Source organism: Nicotiana tabacum, chromosome 11, assembly GCF_000715075.1.
Source record: "Nicotiana tabacum cultivar K326 chromosome 11, ASM71507v2, whole genome shotgun sequence".
In the NCBI taxonomy this organism is placed as follows: domain Eukaryota; kingdom Viridiplantae; phylum Streptophyta; class Magnoliopsida; order Solanales; family Solanaceae; genus Nicotiana; species Nicotiana tabacum.
Window position 1 is genome coordinate 145,876,149 of NC_134090.1, and position 10,001 is coordinate 145,886,149.

Genomic DNA, 10,001 nt, shown 5'->3' on the forward strand with positions numbered 1-10,001 from the left:
TTGAAGGCAGTTCAATGTGGGAAATTAGGAGCTAAGGAGGGCTATGTGGTTTGAAAAGAAGCAAAGAGCAACAAGAAAGAAAAATGTGAGTAGTGTTCAAGGAGGGTGTAGTTACTTGTACCCAAATGCTTATCCGACCCTTCCCTAAACCTACATTACAAGCTTAAAAATTCCTTGTGGGATATCCATCCGAACGTTCTTAGAATAAAGCGATTAATTAAAATAAGGGCAAGCCTATGGTATGGTATGTTGTAACACTTGAAACTCTTTTTGACAGTGAGTGTATTTGTGAATTTGTCCCTTTTATTGTCATTGTAAATATTGTGAGTTTGGGACTTTCTTTCTAGTGAGGGCAAATGAATTGTGTGGTTCGATAGAAGTTGAGTTTTTTAAGTCAAATGCAAGTTCACTCAGCTGAGGGTAACATTTGGTCAAATTGGTCGAGGCTCAAAGTTTCACAAGTTGATTAGTTTCTTTGTAAATAATAATGATGGTTCAGGAAGGGTAAATAAACGAAAGTGCATACTTGTAGTACCGACAACTAACACCGTCCACGGTCACTATTGTTTCATATCGTTTAGATGGAGTCTAGAATAGGATAGTATCATTTTAGTTGCTTGAGGACAAGCAAGAGTTTAAGTTGGGGGTGTTGATGTGCCGGAGAATTTCGGCACATTTAATACAAATTACTTAGATTTTAGCTTGTTTTAAATGCAATTATATTTTATACTTATGTAATTTCAATGTTTTTGCAGTGTATGAGGTTTAAGGACCTCATAGCATGGAAATGAAGTCAAAAAGCCACAAAAGGACAAGAAAAGAGCAAAATGTGATAGCAGATATGAAAATGCGGACCGCAAATCCAACATGCGGACCGCATAATGCTCAAAGGAATCGTAAACCTCAACAGTCTGTTGGCCAAAATCCAGTGTAAGAAATGCGGTCCATTATGCGACCGCATAGCAGGTTTGCAGGACGTATAATGGACCGCAAACTCGTTGTGAAAGCTGTTGATGGTGGAAAATGTGATGACTAATGCGATCGCATATTAACAATGAGGACCGCAGAACTTGAATGAGGTGAATGCCTGAAAACTAGCGTTCGAAGAAGCGATGGCCATGAAGAGAATACGGACCGTATGTTTGTTATGCGACAGATATGCGATCGCATAATTGACCTGGAAGGGTATTTTTGTCTGATTTTGATCCCGAGTTTTGACCCATTATAAATAGATTTATTGGGGTTTTGTGGGGGCATCTTGTCTGGTTTTTGAGCTACAATCCAAGTCTTTAGTATTCCTCTCTTTTGGAAGCTTTAGGAGTGAAGAATCTTGCACTTTGTAAGCTTTATGGTATTTAATATTCTCATCTTTTTGTATTTTAGCATGTGTAGCTAACTTTAAATACTAAGGTTGTGGACCCTAAATGGGTGTCATGTTAATGGATGCTTAACATTGAATATATGTATTGTGGTTGGTTGATATATATTTATTTCTCATTCTTCATTTATTGCTGGTTGGCGCAAACATTAACAAGTGCCATTAAATTCTTTCTTTACTTGAAAAAGTGAGTTAGGATTTGGTAGAAGTAAATATCAAAGACTCAAGGCTTTAAACCTTTTTTAATAGAATCGTTTAGGAATACGTGGGTTTTATTTGGCATATATTGATTGTTCTTAGTTGAAACTCTTTTATATTTGGAAAAATCATAAAGAGGAAATACTACCCAACTATTGAAAAATATTTGGTAGTCATTTAGAAATCATTTGCATATCTAAAGAACCTTCCATTAGAAATATATCATACTAACACCGATAGCATTACATTCCATTGAAGGGGACACAACCTTGGTTTCCTTAATCAAATTAATTACATTCTCAACATTACAATTAGTCATTTCTTCAAATCACAATCATATCATACTTTTGTTACAATTAACTGAAAAGAATTACGACTTAAGTCAAGTAACACACTACTCGAGTAACCTTTTCACACCTATTCCTTGTGGGATTGGACCCCAAGTCCGCGCACTTCATTCCTGTCTGTACTACCTATTCTTCAGAGCGGTTAGAAGAGATTTATATCCGAGAGAATGTTTGCTTGCATGATGTCCCAGTTTCGATCATTTCAGATAGAGATACTCAGTTCACTTCGTAGTTTTGGAGGGCCGTGCAGAGAGAGTTGGGTACTCAGGTTGAGTTGAGCACAACTTTTCACCCCCAGACGGACGGGCAGCCTGAGCGCACCATTTAGATATTAGAGGACATGTTGCGCGCTTGTGTCATTGATTTTGGGGGTTCATGGGATCAGTTTATACCGCTCGCGGAGTCTGGATATAACAATAGTTATTAGTGGAGTATTCAGATGGCTCCATATGAGGCTTTAATTGGGAGACGATGTAGATCTCCAGTAGGTTGGTTTGAGCCGGGTGAGGCTAGACTTTAGGGTATAGACTTAGTTCAGAATGCTTTGGACAAGGTGAAACTGATTCAGGAGCAGCTTCGTATGACGCATTCAAGACAGAAGAGTTATACTGACAGGAAGGTTCGAGATGTGTCTAATATGGTTGGTGTGACGACCTGGTTAGTCGTCTCATGAGTTACCGCTCCATTTCTCCCATTTCAGCTTTTTTATGCTTCGTTATCCGTGTTTTATGTGATCGAGTTTATTAGTTCGAGTTCGGAGAGGATTTGGTAAGAAATGAGACACTTAGTCTCTTTTAAGAAGGCTTAAGTTGGAAAAGTCAACCAGATGTTAACTTATGTGTTAGAAGGCTCGGAAGTGAGTTCCGATGGTTCGGTTAGCGTCGGGAGGTGATTTGTGACTTAGGAGCGTGATCGGAATGGGTTTTGGAGTTGTAGAGAAGATTTAGGCTTAAATTTGCGAAATTAATATTTTGGCAAATTCTAGTTGATAGGAGAGATTTTGATATAGGGGTCGGAATGGAATTCCGAGAGTTGCAGTAGCTTCATTGTGTCATTTGGGATGTGTGTGCAAAATTTCAGGTCATTCGGACGAGATTTGATAGACCTTTTGATCGAAAGCATAATTTGAGACTTCTTGGAGTTCTTAGGCCTGAATCCTATGTTAAATTGGTGATTTGATGTTGTTGTGAGCGTTCTGATGTTTTGAGCAAGTTTGAACGATGTCATGAGATGTGTTGGTACAATTGGTTTGAAGTTCCGGGAGTTCCGGGTAGGTTCCGGGATGTTTTAGTGCAAAAATCATAGCTGTAGCAGGTCTACAGGGGTTGCAGGCCCCAGAACTCAGTCACGCGGTCCGCACAAAAATGAGTGCGCCCGCAGTGAGTGTTGTGCGGACCGCACAAAATCGGGCGCGGGCGCGTTAGGCGTCGTGCGGACCGTACAAAAGTCGGCGTGGCCGCGGTGAAGAACCCTCCTGATGGTCCTACTTCGGAAGCTCATATCTTTTGATCTACAAGGAATTTTGGGGTACTTCAAAAACAAAAGTTGCAGCCCTTCGTGTCTAATTTCCAGAGAGTTAAAGATATCACAATTTGGACATATATAGCAAACGTTATGGCTACAATACTAAAGCCTATCACTGCAGAGGGAGGCTTGTGCGGCCGCACGTTGCCTTTGCGAGGACCGCACTGGTTTGTGCGGACCGCGTGAGTTTTGGTGCGGCCCGCGGTAGCTGAAACCTGAGGGGTACCTATAAATATGAGGTTTTGGGTGTTATTTAATATTTTGACCTAGAGAGCTCGGATTTTGGCGGTTTTTCAAGAAATTCATCGGGGTAAGTGATTTTAACTCAGATTTAGCTAGAATACATGAATCTATCACTGAATTCATCATTTAATTCATGATTTGAGATGGAATTTGGGAAGAAAATTGTGAAACCTTTCAAAAATATAAAATGATGATTTGAAGGACCAAATGGTATCGGAATTGGCTAATTTTGGTATGGTTAGACTCGTAAGGATATGAGGATTCTGAAAATGTAAATTTTACCCGATTTCGAGACGTGGGCCCGGGGCTCAGGTTTTGCTAATTTCGGGATTTTGATATTTTTTTTGAATGTTTTCGCTTGGGCTTTGTTCCCTTAGCATATTCTGACATATTCGTTATAATTTTGGATAGATTCGACGCGTCTGGGGGACAATTCGAGGGGCAAAGGGCGTCGCGAGCTAGAGAATTAGCCAGTTCGAGGTGAGTAATGGTTGTAAATGATGTCCTAAGGGTTTGAAAGCCCGGATTGCACATCGTAGTGCTATATTGAGGCAAGATACGCGCTGGATGATAAGCGTGGGGTCTTTCACTACTAGGGATTGTGACTTGGTCCATCCCGATTGATGATTTTACCGAATATTTGACTGAAATTCATTTGTTATCATCATGATTTGGGTTGATTGCCATATTTGGGCTTCGTGCCAACTATTTGAACCCTTCGGAGATTTTTATCACTGTTTCCTCACTACTTGACTTATTATTTGAACTCAGTCCTGTTGATATCTATTGTTTTGCAAACTCAACCACTTTTACTCAGTTTTGAAACTAAAATGATATTTCTACATCATGTTTTGGGCTGAGAAATACTGCTTTACTAATGCCCAAGGGGCTTATGATAATTTCTGGACTGAGTGAGGCCGAGGGCCATATGTGAGGATATGCGGAGTAATATGAGGCCGAGGGCCTGAGATACTATTTATGCCATGTGGTTGCTTGAGTGATGTGAGGATATGCTAAGTGATGATGTCATAAGGTGGCTTGACATAGCGCTTTGGCCGTAAGGGGCCCTCCGGAGTCTGCACACCCACTGTGAGCGCGGGTACCTATGTGATTTGAAACAGTGGTAACAATGACACTGTATGATTCAATTTGGTCAGGTAACAATGGCTGACCATTATGTTGAGTGATTGTGAGGTAGCCCGAGGGGTTGATATTGTGCTGAGAGTGAGCCCGAGGGGCTGATACTATGTTGAGCGATTGATACTGTGCCCGAGGGGCGAATTTCTACTTGTTAATTACCTATTTTACTTGTTTTAAAAAGGAATATCATTTGATTTCTTCACTGATTTACTACTTTAAGTGATTTTACTGCTTGTTATGGAATTGTTTTGTGCCTTTATGTGTTTTAATACTTTTAGCCATTATTTGTAATTATTACTCACTGAGTCGGAGTACTCACATTACTCTCTGCACCGTGTGTGCAGATTCAGGTATAGCAGAGTCCGCACCTGAGCATTGATAACTTCCAGGCTAGGCAGTGATTTGGAGTTATGAGGTAGCTATTGACGTCCACAACCCCTTGTCTCTCTTATCCTCTATCATTTATGTTTACTTCAGACTGTTGTATCGGATTACGTACTTTGTAGACCTATAGTAGATTCTGTAGTAGCTCATGACTTGTGACACCCCGGTTTGGGCTGTGTTGGGATGGTTCCTGTTGTTATTATCGTTAAATTCCGCAATTTATGAATATTATATTATATGTTACTATTGTTTATGATGATTAACTGTTTAAAAGAGGTGTTCCGTTTTGGTCTGGCTGGCCTTTTCTCTGTGAGAGGCGCCATCACGACTGGGTTCGAGGATTGGGTCGTGACAAGTTGGTATCAAAGCCTAGGTTACTTAGGTCTCACGAGTCATGAGCAGGTTTAGTAGAGTCTTGTGGATTGGTACAGAGACGTCTGTATTTATCCCCGAGAGGTTGCAGAACCTTTAGGAAAAATTTCATATTCTTGAAACTCTTGTCGTGCGAACTTGTTGGTCCGAGTACTATACTTCTGATATTCCATTCTCTCACAGATGGTGAGGATGCGAGCTACCGAATGAGGTGGACGACCACTAGTGCCACCCACTGAGGCCACCAGGGGCCATGGACGCAGTCATGGACGTGGCAAAGGCAGAGCAGCGAGGGCAGCACCTGTTGATGCACTGGCTGCCCCGGCTCCGGATCAGGATCCCGCTATGGATGCTCTAGTAGCACCAGTTCTGGCACCAGTTGTGCCTATCGTGTTTCTGGGTCTTCAGGAGGCCTTGGCATATATCATATCAGTTTGCACTGGCTTGGCTCAGGCAGTTTCAGCCACCACAGCAGCAGCTACTTCACAGGCCGGGGGAGGCAACCAGACCCCCGCTGCTCGCACACCTGAGCAAGTAGTGCAGAGACTACAGACACCGGGGGCACCTCCAGCTCAGTCGGTTGTACCAGCTCAGGAGTTTATTGTGCCAGTTATGCCGGATGATGAGCAGCGTCATCTTGAGAGGTTTAGTAGACTCCAGCCTCCGTCATTCAGTGGTGTCGAGGGCGAGGATGCCCAGGGATTTCTTAATAAGTGTCAGCGGATGCTCCGTACAGCAGGGATTCTTGAGACTAGTGGTGTGGCATTTACCACCTTTCAGTTTACTAGGGCTGCCTTTACATGGTGGGAGGTGTATGAGAGGCGTAGGTCGGTTGTAGTAGTGCCCCTTACTTGACAGCAGTTCTCCACTCTCTTCTTGGAGAAGTATGTGCCACAGTCCCGCAGAGAGGAGCTGCGTAGACAGTTTGAGTGGTTGCGACAAAGGGATATGACTATATCACAGTATGAGTCAAGGTTTTCTGAGTTGGCTCGGCATGCCATTTGGATGGTTTCGACAGATCGTGAGAGGATCAGGAGATTTGTTGATGACTTTAACTATCACCTCCGTATTCTTATGACCCGGGAGAGGGTGTTGGGTGCTACGTTCGAGGAGGTGGTCGATATTGCTCGCGAGATTGAGACGGTTCACCGTCAGGATCGAGAGGAGAGGGAGGCCAAGAAGCCTCGAGGATCTAGAAGTTATAGTGGTGCTTCTTCGAGGAGCCAGTTTCAGCATGGTAGAGGCCGTTCTTTCAAGAATGCTCAGTCAGCCCGCCCAGAGTATCGCGGGGCATCTTCGGGTCATGGTCATCATGGATCTCAGCGGCGCCAGTCATCACTAAGTGCCCTTCCAGTCCAGAGTTCATATCGTGCCCCGTCAGCTTAGGGTTCTTCTATGCCGAGTGCATCAGTTGGTCACTCCGGTATGAGGGGTTCCCTTCAGTCCCCTTCTCCAGCACCTAGGAATTGTTATGAGTATGGAGAGTTTGGACATGTTTGGAGGCAGTGTCCTCATCGTATGGCTAGTTCATCTCAGTAGAGGGGTCAACCCTCGACTACTACTTCAGTTACCTCACTACAAGCCCAGCCAGCTAGGGGTGGAGGCCATGCAGATAGGGGTCGCCCCAGAGGGGGAGGTCGATCAGGGGGCGGTCAGGCCCGTTTCTATGCACTTCCTGGCAGGCCAGATGTTATTTCTTTAGATACTGTCATTACAGGTATTGTTTCAGTCTGCCACAGAGATGCCTCTGTATTATTTGATCCTGGTTCTACCTTTTCTTATGTGTCATCATACTTTTCTCGTTATGTGGGTACGCCCCGTGAGGTTTTTGTTTTACCTGTTCATATTTCTACCCCGGTGGGTGATACTGTTGTTGTAGACCGTGTGTACCGGTCATGTGTGGTGACTATTGGGGGTCTGGAGACCCGAGTGAATCTATTGCTATTGAGCATGGTGGATTTTGATGTCATTTTGGGCATGGATTGGCTATCTCCGTGTCGTGCTATTCTAGACTGTCATGCTAAGACAGTCACTTTGGCTATGTCGGGCCGGGTGTACCGCAGATCGAGTGGCTTCAAGAGTTGGGATTGATCCCTAGTAGAGTGATCTCTTTCTTGAAGGCCCAGCGTATGGTTGGGAAGGGTTGCCTTTCATATCTAGCATTTGTGAGGGATGTTGGAGCTGAGACTCCTAATATTGATTCTGTCCCAGTTGTGAGGGATTTTCCCGATGTTTTTCCTGCAAACCTGTCGGGCATGCCACCGGACAGGGATATTGATTTTGGTATTGACCTGGTGTCGGGCACTCAGCCCATTTCTATTCCTCCATATCGTATGGCACCAACAGAGTTGAAGGAATTGAAAAAATAGTTTTAGGAACTCCTAGATAAGGGGTTCATTTGGCCTAGTGTGTCCCCCTGGGCTGCACCGGTTTTGTTTGTGAAGAATAAGGATGGCACGATGAAAATGTGCATTGATTATAGGCAGTTGAACAAAGTAACAATCAAGAACAAGTATCATTTGCCTCGCATTGATGATTTATTTGATCAACTTCAGGGAGCGAGGGTGTTCTCCAATATTGATCTCCGTTCGGGTTATCACCAGTTGAAGATCAGGGATTCAGATATTCTTAAGACTGCTTTCAGGACCAGATATGGTCATTATGAGTTTCTTGTTATGTCCTTCGGGCTAACCAATGCCCTAACAGCATTCATGCATTTGATGAACAGTGTATTTCGGCCTTATCTGGAATTCGTTCGTTATTATATTCATTGATGATATTCTGGTGTACTCGCATAGTCAGGAGGAGCACGCGGAGCATTTGAGAGTTGTGTTGCAGAGACTGAGGGAGGAGAAGCTTTATGCAAAATTCTTCAAGTGTGAGTTTTGGCTCAGTTCAGTGGCTTTCTTGGGGCACGTGGTGTCCAACGAGGGTATACAGGTTGATCCAAAGAAGATAGAGGCAGTTCAGAGTTGGCCCAGACCGTCCTCATCCATAGAGATTCGTAGCTTTCTTGGGTTAGCAGGCTATTATCGCCGGTTTGTTTAGGGATTTTCATCCATTGCATCGCCCTTGACCAAGTTGACTCAGAAGGGTGCTCCATTCATATGGTCAGACGAGTGTGAGGAGAGCTTTCAGAAGCTCAAGACAACCTTGACCACAGCTTCAGTGTTGGTTTTGCCATCAGCTTCAGGTTCATATACTGTGTATTGTGATTCTTCAAGAGTTGGGATTGGTTGTGTGTTGATGCAGAAGGGTAGAGTTATTGCTTATGCTTCTCGGCAGTTGAAGCCCCATAAGAAGAACTACCCCGTTCATGATTTGGAGTTGGCTACCATTGTTCACGCATTGAAAATTTGGAGGCATTACTTGTATGGCGTATCTTGTGAGGTGTTCACTGATCATCGTAGTCTCCAGCATTTGTTCAAGCAAAAGGATCTTAATTTGAGGCAGCGGAGATGGTTGGAGTTGCTTAAGGATTATGATATCACTATATTGTACCATCCGGCAAAAAGGCCAATGCGGTGGCCGATGCTTTGAGCCGAAAGGCAGTGAGTATGGGGAGTTTGGAATATATTCCAGTTGGGGAGAGTCCCCTTGCAGTTGTTGTTCAGTCCTTGGCCAATCGGTTCGTGAGGTTGGATATTTCGGAGCCTAGTCGGGTGTTGGCTTGTGTGGTTTCTCGGTCTTTTTTATATGATCGCATCAGAGAGCGCCAGTATGATGATCCGCATTTGCTTGTCCTTAGGGATAGAGTCCAGCATGATGATGCTAGAGATGTGACCGTCGGTGATGATAGTGTGTTGAGGATGCAGGGCCAGATTTGTGTGCCCAATGTGGATGGGCTTAGAGAGCTGATTCTGGAGGAGGCCCATAGCTCGCGGTATTCCATTCATCCGGGTGCCGCGAAGATGTATCAGGATTTGAGGCAGCACTATTGGTGGAGAAGAATGAAGAAAGATATTGTGGGATTTGTAGCTCGGTGTCTCAACTATCAGTAGGTGAAGTATGAGCATTAGAGACCGGGTGGCCTTTTTCAGCAGATGTTTATTCCTGAGTGGAAGTGGGAGAGAATCACTATGGACTTTGTGGTTGGACTTCCTCGGACTTTGAAGAAGTTCGATGCTATTTAGGTGATTGTGGATCGGCTGACCAAGTTTGCGCACTTCATTCCTGTGTGTACTACCTATTCTTCAGAGTGGTTGGCAGGGATTTATATCCGGGAGATTGTTCGGTTACATGGCGTTCATGTTTCCATCATCTCAGATAGAGGTACTAAGTTTACTTCGCAGTTTTGGAGAGCCGTGCAGAGAGAGTTGGGTACTCAGGTAGAGTTGAGCACAGCGTTTCATCCTCAAATGGACGGACTGTCCGAGCGTACTATTCAAATATTGGAGGACATGTTGCGTGCTTGT